At 41.5% G+C, this 18002-nt stretch overlaps 1 long non-coding RNA gene across 1 annotated transcript in view; it reads left to right on the top strand.

The window, feature by feature from the left end:
- LOC135208443 (uncharacterized) overlaps positions 1–18002 on the top strand; it is a 100398-nt gene that overhangs the window by 47476 nt on the left and 34920 nt on the right. The gene's annotated exons all lie outside the window — the stretch shown is intronic.

Genomic DNA, 18002 nt, shown 5'->3' on the forward strand with positions numbered 1-18002 from the left:
CCTCTTGCTTAGCCCTACGATCTTCCTCGTCACAGTCTCGACGTCTTCTGCCTGGTCAAAGCCTTCAAAACTGTGCCAACAAACTGTGGACACAGTTTCTTCCAGGCCCCATTTAAAGTGGTCGTCTTCACCTCGTCCCAAGCACTTGCAATATTTTTCACTGCATCAGCAATGTTGTAGCCCTTCCAGAATTGCTTCAGTGTCAACTCCTTGTTAGCTTCTATGGCCCTCAAAGCAAAACGTATGGTCCTTCTAAGGTAGTAAGCCTTGAAATTAGCTATTACTCCCTGGTCCATTGGCTGTATCAGCGATGTGGTATTGGGTGGGAGGTACACCACCTTCACATTAGGATGCATGTCGCTCAAATTTGAAGGGTGACCAGGGGCATTGTCCAGGACTAAGAGGGCCTTAAAAGGCAGACCCTTCGAAGTCAAATACCGCTCCACTGCTGGCACGAAATGGTCATTGAACCAATCTTCGAAGACCATTAAGGTAACCCAAGCCTTCTTGTTTGATTTCCAAATCACAGGGAGTTGACTCTTGAAAATGCCCTTGAAAGCCCTGGGATTCTCGGCCAAATACACCAGCAAGGGCTTCAGTTTCAAATCACCACTTGCATTGGCCCCAAACAGCAAAGTCAGTCGGTCCTTTCCAGCTTTATGGCCAGGTGCTGACTTCTCCTCCTTGGAAAGGTACGTTCGATTTGGCATTCTTTTCCAAAATAATCCAGTCTCATCCACATTGAAGACTTGGTCAGCCGTGTAACCACCATCCTTAATTATCTCAGCCAAACCACCTGGAAAACTTTCTGCTGCTTCGCTATCAGCACTAGCAGCTTCACCTTCGCAGCTTCACATTATGCAAATTTGCACGAGCCTTAAAACGGTTAAACCAACCTCTACTCGCGGAAAATTCACCACCAGCACTGCCTTCGCCAAACTTTTTCACTACTGCCTCATGCAGCGCTCTAGCCTTCTACTGGATCACACTTAAGCTCAACCGGAACACGTCGCTGGTTCTGGTCCTCCAGCCAGATCATGAGCAATTTCTCCATTTCAACAATGCTCTGGCTACGTTGCTTCTCGTTTATCACCGTTGACTTCATCGGTGCAGCATCCTTAACATGCTTCAGAATACGTTCCTTGTCCTTCACAATGGTTACCACCATGGTCCTGCTCAAGCCTAAAGAACGGCCTATTTCGGTGTTAGTTTCTCCCTTCTCCGAACGCTTTACCACGTCATATTTGACCTCCATCGTGATGACCTTCCTCTTCTTGGATGAACTATCATCGGAGGAAGTACTTTGGCGTTTAGGAGCCATTGTAAATTTGCGAAAATGGCAAGGAATTTCAGCAACGTCTTAGCACACAACCGACTGAACTTCAGGCAGACACGCGATTGAAGTGGCGTCCTTTCGTATTGTTACGCTTGGCGTCCTCGACCGTCCGAGGTCGTTGTTCGGTCAATTTACCATACAGTTTAATAGCGTTAATTAATTTATGCACCTCCGCTCAAAAACTAGTTCTGCATATGAGGTATCGTTAAAAAGCATAACAAAACGTCGTAACCTTGGAATTTGTGTTGTAATCTAACCAGAAACTTAGTTTTTTTAATTATGTACTGGAAACAAGCAATGATTTTTCATTATATTTGCGCTTTTGGACTGTTTTAAACTGCGCATCCCAAGCTAGTGTATTCATTCGCCCGCAAACTAGTTCCGCATATGCGGCGTCACTAAAAAAATTCAAAAAATACGAAAAAAAAAGTGTCAAAAATCATCATAACCTCAAAATTTTTGTTGTAATGTAACCAAAAACATATTTTTATTATATACTGTGCTAAACTATAAAGGATTTTTATCATAGCATGCGTTTTTAAAAGCGTCGTTAACCTCGGAGCGTCGGAAGCGTCAGCGTCGTAACCTCGGAACAAGCGTCGTAACCCAGGACGGATTTTCCATTGAATATTTAAGAAAAAGCGTCGTAACCTCGGAACGTCGTAAGCCGGAACCGTCGTAACCCGGGGACCGCCTGTATATATTACTGTGATATTGGTCGTGAAGCCATATTGGTTTTATGTTCCATCGGTACATACCCGTCCAGTTGGCTTGAATACCATGATGTACATTATCAATTAGTACCAGTTTCTTGTAAATATTACTCTTAAGTCATAGTTTAAGTCCTAGTTTAAGTAGTAAATAAGTTTATTTTTGCATTAAGTTTAAACATTAAATTCAATTTTTGTACATGAACTTTCCTGTCAGATATATACTTAGCTTACATCTCTGACGTCACGACAGAATTCAAAACTCGCGGCACACGCGACAGGTAGGTCAGGTGATCTACCTTACCCGCCGCTGGGTGGCGGGTGTAAGAACCAATCCCACTTTCTTGTCAGATTTTCTCTGTCGCCCGGCTTGACAACACCTGTTGTTAAGTCCTCACGATAGTTGGATTTATTTCTCGTTGCCGAGGATTATTTGGATTGTCTTTTTGGTGAAGTACCCTTTGTCCGTTGGCTTGGCATACGCTATTTTGGATTGTTTTTTTTATTTTTCTCTGGATTTTTCTTATAATGGCTGATTCTGATCTTAAAAAATCTACCGTTTTTCAAGTGTGCTCTGTGAGTGAATGCAAAGTGAGGCTACCTAAAGCATCGGTAGATCCTCACAATGTATGTATGGGTTGTAGAGGTAATGAATGTTCTTTCAATAACCCGTGTAAGGAGTGTGAAAGGTTGGATGAAGATGGATGGAAGTCTCTTCCTATTTAAGGAAGTTAGAGAACGATAGGGTCTGTAAAGCTTCTTCTAGGAGCTCTAGTAGATCGCGTATTAGCGAACCTGATGTAGAGAACCCTGCTGTAGATTTAGTACCTTCTCCAGTTTCAGCCCCTGCTCCCAGCATCGAACCTGAAGATTCGCATTCGTAGGTGGCCTCCATGAGAGCCACAATTAGGAGTATGGAGAGCAAAATACGCTCGCTTGAAGGTAAGAGTGATAGTGCCAGTGAATTGTGCAGTGCCCCTAGTGCAGTGGAGGGGAGGGTGCGTCTGACCGGCTCACTAACGCTTCCAGGCCTAAACCTCTTCCAGACTCCCAGACCCAGTGGAGGAGGAAAGTCAACAGCCTCAGGAAGGTTAGGGAGAACCCCCACCGGTCAGGCGTCCCCTCGGCAGATCCTGACGCACGTTCCCAGACCGCCTTGGATCGAACCAAGAAAGAAGTGTTGCGCCAGTGCTTCTCTTCATCTTCTTCGCCCTCTCCTAAGCGCGGATGGAGCGCCTCGGAATCCTCGCGCCCTCTCAAGAGAGCCTGGAAGGCCCCTTGCGCCCTTCCCTCCAGCCCTGAGTACTTCTCGGAAGAGCCGGAGGTAGAAACCAAGAGATCCAGGAGATCACAAGAACCCTCTTCGCCTTTTCTCCCTCGACCCTCATCTCCAGTTGAAGCGTTCGAGAGATCACCGGCGCGCATTCTGGCAGGTCTGCAGGCGCAGATCTTAGCTCTGGCTGACTCCTTGGCAGGGAGTTCTCACCGTCGGAAGGACGTCTCGCTCCCGGTGAAGAAGTCTAAGAAGGACTGCATGGATTTCTCACCTCCTGCAGGAAGGTATCAAGAGCCTCGCAGCCGCGCTTCTTTTGAGCAAGAACGCAATAGGGACTTCTCTCTGAGCAGGCGCTTTGCACCCCTGAGCAGGCAACAAGAGCCTGGGAAACTTCTCGCGCCAGACAGGCGCTCTTCTCCTGGTAGCCGCTCGTCCAGAGTTAGACATAAGGAACAGGACGAATGCTTCGCTTCTAGCAGGCGCTCTTCGCCAAGGATCCGTTCTTCTCCTGGCAGGCGTCAGGAGCCTGACAGGCGCCAGGATTCTGGTAAATACCAGGAGTTTGGTAGGCGCACCTCTCCAAGCAGGCGCTCTTAGCCAGGAAGCCGCTCTTCGCCAGAGACACTATCGCCTCTTGACAGACGCCGAGAAGCAAGTAGGCGCCCAGAGCCTAGTACGCGCCAAGAAACCAGTAAGCTCCATTCACCGAGCAGGCGCCCTTCCCCAGGTAGCCGCTCTCTTCTGGACCGACACACAGAGCCTTGTAGGCGCTACCCATCTGGTAGGCGCTCTTTGCCGGAGAGCATTTCTCCCCGTGGCAGGCGCTCTTCTCCTGGCAGGCGCTCCCCCCTCGACACGGCCTTAGGATATGACAAGCGCGCCTCTTCTAGTAGGCGCTCTCCTAGGAAGAGCTCCCCTCCAGGCAGCCGCTCTTCGAAGCGTCATTCTTCCAAAGAGGATCAAGAGGCTACGGATGAAGAGTTATCAAAGGATTCTTCGGTCTCTTTATACAAGAGAAGAGGCTTACAGACCTCCTTTTGCAAGAGTTTGGAGATTCACTTTCTGCTGTTGCTCCTCCTTCACCTCCTTCTTTGTTTTCGACGGCGAAGACTACCAAGACTTCTTCGTACGTCAAGATGAAGCCTACCGTCTCAATGAAGAAGGCCCTTAAAGGTTTTGGTGATTGGTTGGTCTCCAAGGAGGAAAAAGGAAAGACCGTGTTTTCTTTCCCGCCTTCCAAGTTGACGGGAAAGATGGGCTTTTGGTACGAGTCAGGGGAGTCTTTGGGCCTGGTTCTTCCCTCATCCGCGGACTCGGACTTCTCTTCGTTGGTGGATTCCGCTCGTTGCTCGGCGCTTAATTCAGCAAAGACGATGTGGGGAATGAGTGAGTTGGACCACCTTCTGAAGGGAATGTTTCGGGTCCTCGAAGTTTTTAACTTCCTTGACTGGTCCCTGGGAGTGTTGGCAAAGAAGACGCAAGCCCAGGAGTCCCTTTCACCTGAAGATCTTCATTCTGTCCTGTCTTGTATGGACAAGGCAGTGAGAGATGGCTCTGGCGAGGTAGCTTCTCTTTTCGGAGCTGGAGTTATCAAGCCCCCTGATCCCAACTCCTTGACGAGGTGGGGGGCTTAGGGATCCACTGCAAAAGAAGAGTATGCCCCACCTTTTACGCCTAACTCTCTCTGCTGTGGATCCAACTGAACATTGGGACCTTTAACTCCTTTACTCCTCCTCCTTATAAATTTTCCCCTTTCCCTTCTTCTTCTTTCGTTGACGACCCTGGCATGGTTTTGGACATTGAATTGACAGCTCTTTTAACTTGATGGAGGGTGGAGTTGGATGGCATGCCTCTCCACCCGTAAAACTAGAGTACCTGACGTGGTTGAGCGAGGGGAAATTTTTAAGTCAAGCCATGCCCACAGTGCTGGGTCCGATCTCATGGGACTGACGACCCTTAAGGCACTGTGGGTATGGCGTATATCCAGGTGAGGGACCCAGGGCAGTTACCAGTGTGTGTGTAACGGCATTGCCCCTCCCCCAGTTGGGCCTCCTTGGTGAGAGGGACCTCATCCTGGATGAAATTTTTTTAATACTATATATGGAGAATAAAATTAACCTCACAACGACTTATGGCATGGCAATGGACTGTTCTCAGGATAACTCAAATAATGAAAATCAGAGTGGTATTAAGACATTATTACCATACAATAAACCCAAAAGAAATAGATATCGCCAGGACCCAACCTTGATTCACTTTGATTCTCTCTTTGGGGAGTCAAACTGGTCAAGGTTTTTGAACTTAGAAGCTGACAAAGATATATCTTTATTAAAATTAGAAAATTACCTATTGAATCGATGCCCATCGCAAGAGATGAGCATAAGACAAATTAAAAAAAGGGAATGGTTGGTTGAAACAACAACCAAAAAAACCAATCGGAAAATTATCAAGTATAAAAAATATAGATAACATAAATATAAAGGTTACAAGGCATGATACAATGAACAGTGTGCAAGGCACAGTAGTAGAAATACCAAATCTTGAGGATGAAACATTAGATAGATTAATGCTTTTAGATTCATTAAAGAAAAGGTACAATAATGTTGAAGACTGCGAAGTATATGAGGTCCCAAGCAGGAAAGACAAAAGTCAAACTATCAAAATAGCCAAGATAAAGTTCAGTGGCCAAACCTTACCCTTAAAAATTAAAATGCTAGGATTAAATAGGGAACTAAGGCCTTATGTTCCTAAACCTATGCAATGCAAGAACTGTTGCAAATATGGTCATACAGCAATTAAGTGCAGGAATATTTATAGATGTGCCTTTTGCAGCTCGCAGGACCATAAAACACGCTGGGACTGTGGCCAACCCAAATGCGTAAATTGTGGATTAGAACATCATGCCAGATCTAAATTGTGTGCGTTCTATATCTACAATACAGAACTTAAATTACTACAAGAACGAACTGGAATGACGATAAGAGAAGCAAAGTTAGAACTGAAAGTGAGAGGATTAAATGACCCAGCTAAGAAATTTAGGTATGCAGACACCTCAAAGTCAAGCAATACCAGAACTGAGACAAATGATAATAATAGAAATAAAGAAATACCACCACAAAAAATACAAGATGAAAAGAACTCTTCAAACATACATAATATTACGACTGTGGAAAATCGATTTAGCTCTTTATCGGAAATTGAAATAGATAATGACATAGAGGAAAACAAAGAAGAATTAAAATCACAAGAATGTGAAAAAACCGATAATACTACTCGAAAGAGGCAACTGGATAAGACCCCACCTAATTCCACCAAACAAGTCTGTAAAAAGATAAATAACCCACCAATCTCGCCGAAAGCTAAAGTTCAGAAACAAAACACTAATATTCCACTGTCTCCCATAGTAACAATAGTACCTCTAGGAACCGAATCACAAAATTCAGATGAAATGGAAAACCAAAATACAGGTCACTACAGTGAAAACGAAGAAATTCAACCATCACCAATTATAGGTGCCACAGGAAAAAACAAGGAAAAACAACAAACTGAGAAACATGAAGATACATGCGGCTGCAGTAAATGCTTTATAGCAATGTGCCACAAAAATAAGACTATAACTAAAGACAGCCTAACCAACACCATAAGAAATTTCATGAGGAATAGGAGTAAGGAAAAAACAAACATCAAATCTCATGAAGAAGGTTGTATGTGTATTGAACACTTAGAATATTACAAAGAGAAACACATCAGTGTTGTAGATAATATTCTAAAGAAAATCAAAATGGAAAAATCAAATCAAGATAGTAAAAAAGTAACAGTTAACGAAAGTAAGATTCAAACTACAACAAAAAATGAATCAAGACCTACAAAAATACAAATTAACTTATAAAAAATTTTAAGAAAATATCAGCTTTAATAATCTAGGGTAATTTGACCACTTATATTACACCATTCAATCGTTATATAATTCAATGGAATATAAATGGATTATTAACGAGAATGCACTTAGGGGAAGTCCAACGACTTATTAGCGAACATGAACCAATGATTATATGTATACAACACATAGGAAAACGTGTTCCAAAAATAGGTAAATATCTATTAGCTACAACATCACAGGAAAATGAAAATAATTTAGGAACAGCAATATATGTCCATAATAAAATTATATACGACAAATTAGATATAGATTACACTGAATTGCAAATTTCAGCAATAACAGTGAAAATAGAAAATAATGTGCTTGATATAATTAACTTATACAATCAGCCTAATAAAAAGTATGATTTAAACAAATTACAGAAAATAATAAAAGAGTTTAAGAATCCAATATTAATTGTAGGAGATTTCAATGCGCATAACTCAATATGGGACTATAACAACATTACTCCAGATAAAGATGGAGCAAAAATAGAAAACTTAATGAACGCTAATAATCTTTGTTGTCTGAATGACAGCGAAGTAAATACATATTATTCCAGAACCCATGGAACATTTTCCACAGTAGATGTCACCCTTTGTTCAACAAATATAGTTGACAGACTAGATTGGAATATATGTGATGACTCCTACTCAAGTGACCATTTTCCCATAATAATATCCTTATTAAATAATGAACCAAAACCATATTCTCCACATTACAACATGCAAAAAGCAGATTGGGACATTTTTTACTTTCATACCGATAAAATACCGCCCTATGATTATTTGAGAAATCACAATGAGACGAACGATTTCATTGTGTCCTTCATTAAAAAGGCAGCAGACAAAGCTATTCCTCATTCAAAACCCCATAATAAAAAACTTAAAGTCCCCTGGTGGTCAGATGATCTAACTGAATTAGTACGAGAAAAACACTCTCTAGCAAGAAGGTTAGATACTCTAAACAGAAGATTCAATAAAGTTAATAAATCAAAACCATTCACAGAAGAAAATATATTAAAAATGACAATTTTACTATTAGAAATAGATGTATTAAAACCTATATATAATAAAATATCAGCCAAATTTAGAAAAGAAGTAATAAAGGGTAAAATAATATCTTGGAGGTCCTGTGTTAGAAATAACATGGGAAACATCCATTCAAAAGGTATGGGAAAAATTCAGAAAAATAAATGGAACAAACATTAGACCACCCAGACAAGCTATATTAGATAATGGAAATAAACTTTTAGATCCCTACGAAATAAGTAACATACTTGGGGCAAGTTTTGCCAAAATAAGTAGTGACGAAAATCTAGACAAACATTTTAAAAAAATAAAAAACAAAGCAGAGTCTATTATACTTAATTTTGAGACAAAGGAAGATATATATTATAATAAAAAGTTCAATATGGAAGAGTTAGAATATGCTCTCTTGAACAGTAATAAATCTGACCCTGGAGGAGATGATGTTTGCTTTGAAATGATTTGCCACCTAGCACCTTCGGCAAAATCATACTTATTAAAATTTTACAATCATTTATGGCTCCAAAATTTGTTTCCGGACAAATGGCGAAATGCAATAATAATTCCTATACCCAAACCAGGAAAAGATGCTAGTAATGTGAATAATTATAGACCTATCTCATTAACAAGTTGTATATGCAAGTTATTGGAGAAAATGGTAAATGCACGACTTACATGGCACATTCGTGAAAATAAAATTTTAAGTCCTACACAGTTTGGTTCACAACGTAATAGGTCTACATTAGATTCTCTGTGTAGTTTGGAAGACCATATACGTAGAGGATTTGAAAGAAAACAAAGTACAATAGCTGTCTTTTTTGACATTCAAAAGGCATACGACACTACATGGAGGTATGCAATATTAAAATCTTTACATAATAATAACATCCGAGGCCATCTTCCTAAATTTATTAAAAACTTTATGACTGACCGCACTTTTCAGGTGAGAATAGATCATGTTTTTCCAAAATATTTCCACTTGAAAATGGAGTACCACAAGGTAGCGTCCTTAGTGGTACTTTGTTCACATTGGCAATTAACAACATCAGTAACATGCTACCGGTTGGAATTAAGAGTAATTTGTATATGGATGATTTTGCAATATATTACACAGCATCACGCATAAAACATGCAGAAAGAATTATTAATAAAACTATAATAAAAATAGATGAATGGGCCTCATCAGTAGGATTTAGATTTTCCATAGAAAAAACCCAAGCAGTCATTTTTTATAAAAGTAAAATTTGGAAAAAAGGTGAAGAAGCAGAATTAAAAATGAGAAACCATAATATACCAATTAGCCAAACTGCAAAATTTTTAGGTTTAATATTTGATGCACACCTCAACTGGAAAGCACATATAACTTACATAAAATCGAAATGCAAAAGAGCATTAAACCTAATTAAAAAACTTTCTCACACAAATTGGGGAGCTGATAGACATACTCTTACTATACTTTTATAAAGCAACAATGCTATCAATTATTGATTATGGAAGTGAAATATACAGGTCAGCTTCAGAAGCAGCACTGAAAATATTAGACCCAATTCACAACAAAGGCCTAAGAATATGCACAGGAGCATTTAGATCCTCACCAGTCTCCTCTGTACAAGTTGAATGTGGCGAACTGCCACTATCCCTCCATAGAGAATTCATAACCATGAAAAGTGCATTAAGAATCAAGGCAAGTGATTCACCAACTAAAAGTCTATTTGAGTTAAGGGATGTCTTTATAAACAATCATTCACCACCTTTCCCAATTAGAGCTAATAGACTGTTCGAGTCATTAAATATAAATATACAAGTACCTTCAATAGTAAAGTTACCACCCCATTGGACTATGATTAAAGTAAAGACTTGCACTCACTTGAAATATTTATCAAAAAGTTCCGTATATACCCCAGAACACCATAAACAAAAAACCATAGAACATATAAGACAAAAAAGTTCACATTATGCAATATATACCGATGGGTCCAAATCGCAACATGGCGTAGGATATGCAGCTATATCGCAGAACAAAACATATCAATTTTCTTTACCCAATCATGCCTCAGTCTTCACAGCAGAGTTGTGTGCAATTAAAGTAGCTATCAAAATTATAAAGCAAACTTCAATTAATAATTTTGTGATTTTTAGTGACTCGAGAAGTGCCATAGAAGCTCTTCAGAATTACAATTCAAAAATAATATTGTACAGCAAATTCAATTTGAACTCCACAAATTATATAAAAATGGCAAAAAAATATTGAAATATGTTGGATCCCTGCTCATGTGGGGATAAGAGGAAATGAAGAGGCTGATAAAGCAGCTAAAGAAGCAGTCCAAATGATAAAAGCAAATGTAAACATCCCCACCAGTGATTATATAAGTTATATAAAAACAATAATTGTAAATAAATGGCAAAACGTATGGGCTGAAGAGCCTGAAAATAATAAATTAAAACAAATAAAACAGGATGTTAACAAATGGAGTTCAGCATATCAAAGAGAGAGACATGCTCAAGTAATCCTGACACGCCTCCGTATAGGCCACACTCGTCTGACACACGGGCACTTGATGAGCAACCCACGCGACCCTGCTCCAGAGTGTCCAGAGTGCAAGGAGTTGGTAACAGTCAGACATGTCTTTGTGCGAGTGTCCAAAGTATGACCAGCAGAGACTGTCAACTTTTGGAAATAAAACAATAAAAGAAATTTTGACAGAATCTTTTACATTTTCAGTAGTTCCAATTTTGACTTTTCTGAGGAACTGCAATTTAATTGATAAAATATAAGTTTTTTTTAGTGAATTTTAAAACAAAATTTCTAAAATTTAAAACTTAATTCCGAATTTTAATATACTGTTTTAGTATGTATGTAAGGGAACATGAGTAAATGTATTTATTGTGTGTGTGTTCTAGTATGAAAGCGTTTGCCTTTGTGCAATTTTTTTTATTTATCCTGAATGACCAATTTGGTCCCAGTTCTGACCTAAGGGCTAGAACTGGCATTTTATCTAATCCTTCGGGCCAGCCCTAGGAGAGCTGAAAATCAGCTCAGTGGTCTGGTAAAACTACTTTTATAATAATAATAATAATGGAGTTATCAAGAAGAGGGCAGTGTACTGCTCTTTTCTGACAAAAGCAGTTTCGCATACACAGAGGGCCTCTCTGTTGTATGCTCAACTCTCACCACAACTTTTCCCAAAGAAGATTATCCAGGACATCTCGAGTGCCCTTTCAGCGAAGGCCACGCAGGATATGTTGGCTCAATCTGCTAGGATTCTTAGGACTTCTTTCCAACCTAAACCCAAGAAAGAAGCTACTACAAGACAAGAGCCCTTTCGAGGAGGCCCTCCTTCCCGCTCCTCCTCCTCTAGATGAACAAGACCTCCTAAGAGAGGAAGGACCTTCTCTCGCTCTATTAGATCGAAGAAGTAGCTCCCATGTCCTCCAGACTACTGATTTTCTCAGACGTCTGGGCCCAGAAGGGGGCGGACAACTGGTCCCTCTCAATCGTCAGGGAGGGGTACCTCATTCCCTTCATTTCAAGACCTCCCTTGACCACAACGCCAAGGGAGTTGGTGGCCAAGTACAAAGACCCTCACATGAACCAAGCCCTTGCTCTAGCAGTAGAGCTTATGCTGGAGAAGGAAGCTATAGAGCTAGTGAAAGAGCCCCTTTCCACGGGTTTTTACAACCGCCTCTTCCTAGTTCCCAAAGCCTCAGGAGGATGGAGACCGGTTCTGGACGTAAGCGCCCTGAACATCTTTGTGAAGAGAGAAAGTTCGCCATGGAGCGACATCTTCAGTTTTAGCAGCTCTTTGCCCGGGGGACTGGATAGTGTCACTAGACCTTCAGGACGCTTACTTCCACGTGCCGATCCATCCTTCTTCTCAAAAATTCCTACGGTTCATGTGGAAAGGAAAAGTTTTCCAATTCAGGGCCTTGTGCTTCGGCCTCTCGACAGCCCCCCAAGTGTTCACGGGGCTCATGAAAAATGTAGCACAGTGGCTACATCTGGAGGGAGTGAGGGTTTCCCTCTACTTGGACGACTGGCTTATCAGAGCCAGATCGAAAGAGAGATGTCTGTAGGACCTTCACAAGACTTTGACCCTGGCAAGTTCTCTGGGACTATTAGTGAACTTCGGGAAATCGCAGTTAATCCCCAGCCAAGATCGGATCTATCTGGGGATTCGGATGGTTTCTCGGGATTTTCGTGCGTATCCATCTCCAGAAAGGATAACCCGTTGTTCAGAGAAGGTCGCAGCCTTTCTAGAGAAAGATGTATGCACAGCGAGGGAGTGGATGAGTTTGTTGGGGACGCTCTCCTCGCTGGAGCAATTCGTTTATCTAGGAAGGTTGCACCTGAGACCACTACAGTTCTTTTTGAATCGAAACTGGAACCGCAGATCTCAAGATCTAGAATTCCGCTTCAAGATCTCGAACGAGATAAAGAAGGATCTCCTCCGGTGGGCAGACCCTCTTCGCTTCGCGGAAGGTATTTCCCTACACATGCCGAACCCCAACCTAGTGTTATTTGCAGACGCGTTGGACACGGGTTGGGGAGCGACGCTAGGTTCAAGAGAAGTGTCAGGCACCTGGGAGGGGGAACAGGTGTCCTGGCACATCAACAAAAAGGAGTTGATGGCGGTTTGGCTAGCACTAAAAGCCTTCGAGCCCCTCGTCCAGAAGGCAGTGGTTCAGAATCAACTCAGACAACAACCCACTGCCCGCTGGCTTAAACATCAGGAAGCAGGGGGGGACCCACTCCTTCTCCCTGTACGGAACAGCAAGAATGCTTCTTCTGTGGTCGGAGGAAAGGAGGATAAGACTCCTCACCAGATTCGTACAGGGAGAAAGAAATGTCAGAGCTGACCTTCTGAGCAGGAAAAACCAGGTCCTTCCCTCAGAGTGGACTCTTCACTCGGACGTATGCCAGAAGCTGTGGAGGATGTGGGGCAGACCTCATTTGGATCTATTCGCGACCTCCAAGAACGCGAGGATCGACCTTTACTGCTCCCCGATCTCAGACCCGAGAGCAGTAGCGATAGATGCATTTCTGCTGGACTGGAAGAACCTAGACCTTTATGCATTCCCTCCTTTCAAGATTCTGGGAGAGACGCTAAGGAAATTTGCAGCATCGGAGGGAGCAAGGATGACCTTGATAGCTCCGTTCTGGCCTGCCCAAGACTGGTTCACAGAGGTACTGGAATGGTTAGTAGACATTCCAAGATCCCTGCCACTAAGGATCGATTTGCTCAAACAGCCCCACTTCGACAGGTATCACAAGAACCTCCCCGCTCTTAGTCTGACTGGATTCAGACTATCAAGAGTCTGGTCAGAGCGAAGGGTTTTTCGGCAAAGACTGCAAGGGCTATTGTCAATGCACGAAGACCTTCCACCATCAGGGTCTACCAGTCGAAGTGGGATGTTTTTCGACGTTGGTGCAGGAATCAGAAGCTTTCCTCCTCCAATACCTCTGTGACCCAAATAGCAGACTTCCTCCTTTTCCTGAGGGAAAGATGTGGTCTGGCGGTCTCAACTATAAAGGGTTACAGGAGCATGCTATCTTCAGTGTTCAGGCACAGGGGATTGAACGTCTCGGAAGATAAAGATCTCCATGACTTGATAAGATCTTTCGAGACTACTAAGAAAGTCTCTATTTTGACCCCAAGCTGGAACCTCGATGTGGTCTTGCTTCTCCTGAGGTCCTCGAGATTCGAACCACCTCAATCAGCCTCATTTAGAGACTGGACGATGAAGACATTGTTTCGCATGGCGTTGGCTTTGGCTAAGAGAGTTAGTGAGTTGCAAGCCTTAGAAGGAAGTGTAGGATTCAATGGAGACTCCGTGATTTGTTCCTTCTTCCTTCTTTCTTAGCCAAGAACGAAAATCCCTCCTCGCCTTGGCCCAGGAGTTTTGAGATAAAAGGCTTATCATCTCTGGTCGAAGTAGAAGCAGAAAGGACTCTTTGCCCTATAAGAAGCCTTAAGTTTTATCTCCAGAGAAAGAAAAAGCTTAAGGGCAACATGGACAACCTCTGGTGTTCTGTAAGAGATCCCAGTAGGCCTTTGTCAAAAAATGCTCTGGCATTCTTTATTAGGAACCTAATAAAGGAAGCTCATGCAGCATGCAACGAAGACCATTATAAGCTTCTGAAAGTCAAGGCGCATGAAGTGAGGGCCATCGCCACGTCGTTGGCTTTCAAGAAGAATATGTCGTTGCAGAATCTCATGAAAGCGACTTTTTGGAGGTGCGACTCAGTCTTCGCTAACAACTACCTGAGAGACGTGAGAATTACGTATGAGAAGTGCTTTGGGTTAGGCCCGTACGTATCGGCGGATTCAGTGCTGGGGCAAGCTGAAGCATATCCTTTTTAAAAAATTTTCCCATTTGGTAATTGTCTTGTGTTTTTTATGGTTGTATGAAGGAGGATGCAGGTAGGCATCTCTTTCAATCATATTACTAACATTTAGTATTTTGGTTAGGTGATCTGATTTGTGCTTGAGCTCCTTGCATTGGTAGTGGACAGGTTCTGTCATTTAAGTGGGCGGATCCCCTTTGACAAGACCCTAAGTGGATTCTACCAAGTAAGCGGAGTCAGTTCCCATTGGTAGACCCAAAGAGTTTTTCAGCTGTAGGTCACGCCCTCGCTGTAACTCTTCAGGCAACGCAGACTAATAGACAGTAACTATGAAGTCTTCTGCCTAAAACAGGTAAGAACCAAGGTTTTTTATATCCTATAACATGTGTTGTCTCCCCTTTCTTTGTACTTGAGTGTCTCTTTCCCTCCACCAAGGGTGTCAATCAGCTATGTATATATCTGACAGGAAAGTTCATGTACAAAAATGATATTGTTAGTATACAATAAAGTTTTGTACATACTTACCTGGCAGATATATACAATTGATGGCCCTCCCAGCCTCCCCTCAGGAGACAGGTGGAAGAGAAAATCTGACAAGAAAGTGGGATTGGTTCTTACACCCGCCACCCAGCGGCGGGTAAGGTAGATCACCTGACCTACCTGTCACGTGTGGCGCGAGTTTTGAATTCTGTCATGACGTCAGAGACGTAAGCTAAGTATATATCTGCCAGGTAAGTATGTACAAAACTTTATTGTATACTAACAATATCATTTCAATGAACCTTAGGTCTCATAAACCTCCATTTATACACTGGTTTGGTATCTATTTAGCTTGGATGGAATTCTCTTATATGTTTTCACCGGCAGACACAGGTTGAACCCAGAAAAGAGATTTTGACGAAGGAAAAATCTATTTCTGGGGGAGGACCTGTGTCGCCCGGTGAACCCGGCCCTTCTTTTGCTTGTTCTTTTTCCCCCACCCTTGGTCAATCCAAGCCTCGAGGTCTATTCCAGGAATGAGCTACACGCGTGACTATTAGTAGTAGTAGCGAGTGGAAGGTGAGGCGGGTGACGCTTGTAATGGCTCCCACCGTAGAGGGGTTTTGGAGAGGGAATCTTCTATTTAGCAGAGGATCTGTGAATAGTGGCTTCCACTACGCCCCTTTACTTATACCGACACCCCTTGGGGTGCTCGCGCTGAGGGTAGTAACTTCAGCATACCATGTAAGCTTTTTCTCTGGTATATTTAGGATGTATTTATACTTGAAAAATGAGCTACAGGTATTTTTCACCGGGCGACACAGGTCCTCCCCCAGAAATAGATTTTTCCTTCGTCAAAATCCCTTTTATAGGTGCTAGTTAGATTTGAAGGTGAATAGGGAAAGGATGTCATGCTTCTTCATCCTTAGGAATAGAGTACGTATGTCTCTGACGTTGTTGAATGACATGCTTCTTCATCCTTAGGAATGGAGTATGTCTCTGACGTTGTTGAACATATATGTCAAACATTCTGAGCATTGGTTTTAACATTGATGGACTGACAATGTGGATAAGTATTGTACTTATTGTGACAATAAAGGAGACTGTCATGGTTGAAACACTGTTTGGTCAGACTGTCGTGGTTGGAACACATTTTTGGTCAACTGTAGGTAATTATATAGTATTCAGATAAAGTTAGCACCTACTAGAAGTTGATATGTATACAGTAGCGTAAATAACAGTCAAAGGATTTTTGGCTGTAATAATGGTCATATACCCTCCTGATTGCTGTCAGGGTCTGTATTGGGTAAGAGCCCCCATTGAGGAGTTACTGACTACGGTATGCCTGTTGCACTTGAGACAGCACCTAAAAGTTCTTGTAGCATCCCTGCAGTTCCAGGTGCATTTTACAATACTAAATTTTCAAATATTAAGTTTAATGAGATTAAAAATACCAATAAACTTCTCTCTCTCTCTCTCTCTCTCTCTCTCTCTCTCTCTCTCTCTCTCTCTCTCTCTCTCTCTCTCTCTCTCTCTCTCTCTCTCTCTCTCTCTGTTGTTGTTGGCTGTACATTTATACTATTTTTAATGGTAAAATGTTTAAGATAACATTGAAATTTTATTAATATATTATCTCAAAAGTTTAATACAGTAATAGGATAGTAATTTAAGCTATACTATTTGAAGTAGGATGTTACCTAAGGTATACATTTGGTATTTGAACTTTCAAGATAGGCAGTTTTAAGCATTTTTAGAGTGGGTCCTAAGTATTCGCAGATTTTAACTATTAGGTTGGGGCAGGTGTACGGTATGCATCCCCTGCGAATACGGGAGTCCACTGTATTCACAAATTACTGTATTCTCATGTCGATTTCATGATTAAATGCACTTTTGTGATAAAACTTTAAAAAAAAAACAAGGGATGAGCATTTTGAACTAACAAAATAGGCAGTTTTCAGCATTTTTATAGGGGCATTAAGTATTCACAGATTCTAGCTATTTTGGAGGATGTATGGAACACATTGCTGGTGAATAAGGGGGTTCATTGTAATTAAAAATAATACAGTATTCATAAATGCATTGCTCTCCAAAAAATGTGCTGACCTCCCAGTCCCTTCAAGCTGAATCGATTCACACAGAGAATAGTAAACACTTTTTGCCAACTAGAAGCTGTTATGGATTCTGATGCATACTTAGGTAGGGGGAAAGGGGGACATCTCTTTTGTCACATGTCTGGAAATGGCAGCTACAGCAGATTAGCCTTTTGTGGAGCATTGTAATGAGTTTGTATATGAAGAAGTTAAAATTTTTTCAAATATATGCTTGCAACTTTAATCCTTGGTTTTAGCAAAATTGCTGTACTGCTTCTCACTTGTGATTTCTTTCTTGTAAGTTATTCCTTCCTATCACATTCTTTAAACCAACAGTGTCAGTTTCTTTTTGGCCATATAGGTCTCTTGCTAATACATCTGACTGTAGCATTTCATGTTATTACTTCATCTAGAAATCTTTCCAGATTGTGGTGAGTAAACTAAAACCTTATGCACTACCTTTTCTCCAAAAATCATCTTAATCTTCATTACATATTCTTTTATTTATTTACCTCACATCTTTTACATCTGATGCTCTTTCATCTTTGACTAGTAGAGCTGTGCCATTTTGTCTTGTCTCGGTATTCCACAAGAATTTATATTTCTCTGTGTTACTACCAATGGACTACCAATGGTATTCATGACAGCTCCTTTATACTAAACCTCCTAAATCCAACTAATATCCATGTTTCTTCAGTCTGGACTTAGCATTTCCCTACTTTTACCCACTACTTATTGTTGTCACATTTATAGTGGTCAGATTTAATGAGCTTACTGTATTTTTATTTTATCCTTTATTTCTTTACACCCCTTGCTT

This window comes from Macrobrachium nipponense, chromosome 35 (genome assembly GCF_015104395.2).
Source record: "Macrobrachium nipponense isolate FS-2020 chromosome 35, ASM1510439v2, whole genome shotgun sequence".
Classification (NCBI taxonomy): Eukaryota; Metazoa; Arthropoda; class Malacostraca; order Decapoda; family Palaemonidae; genus Macrobrachium; species Macrobrachium nipponense.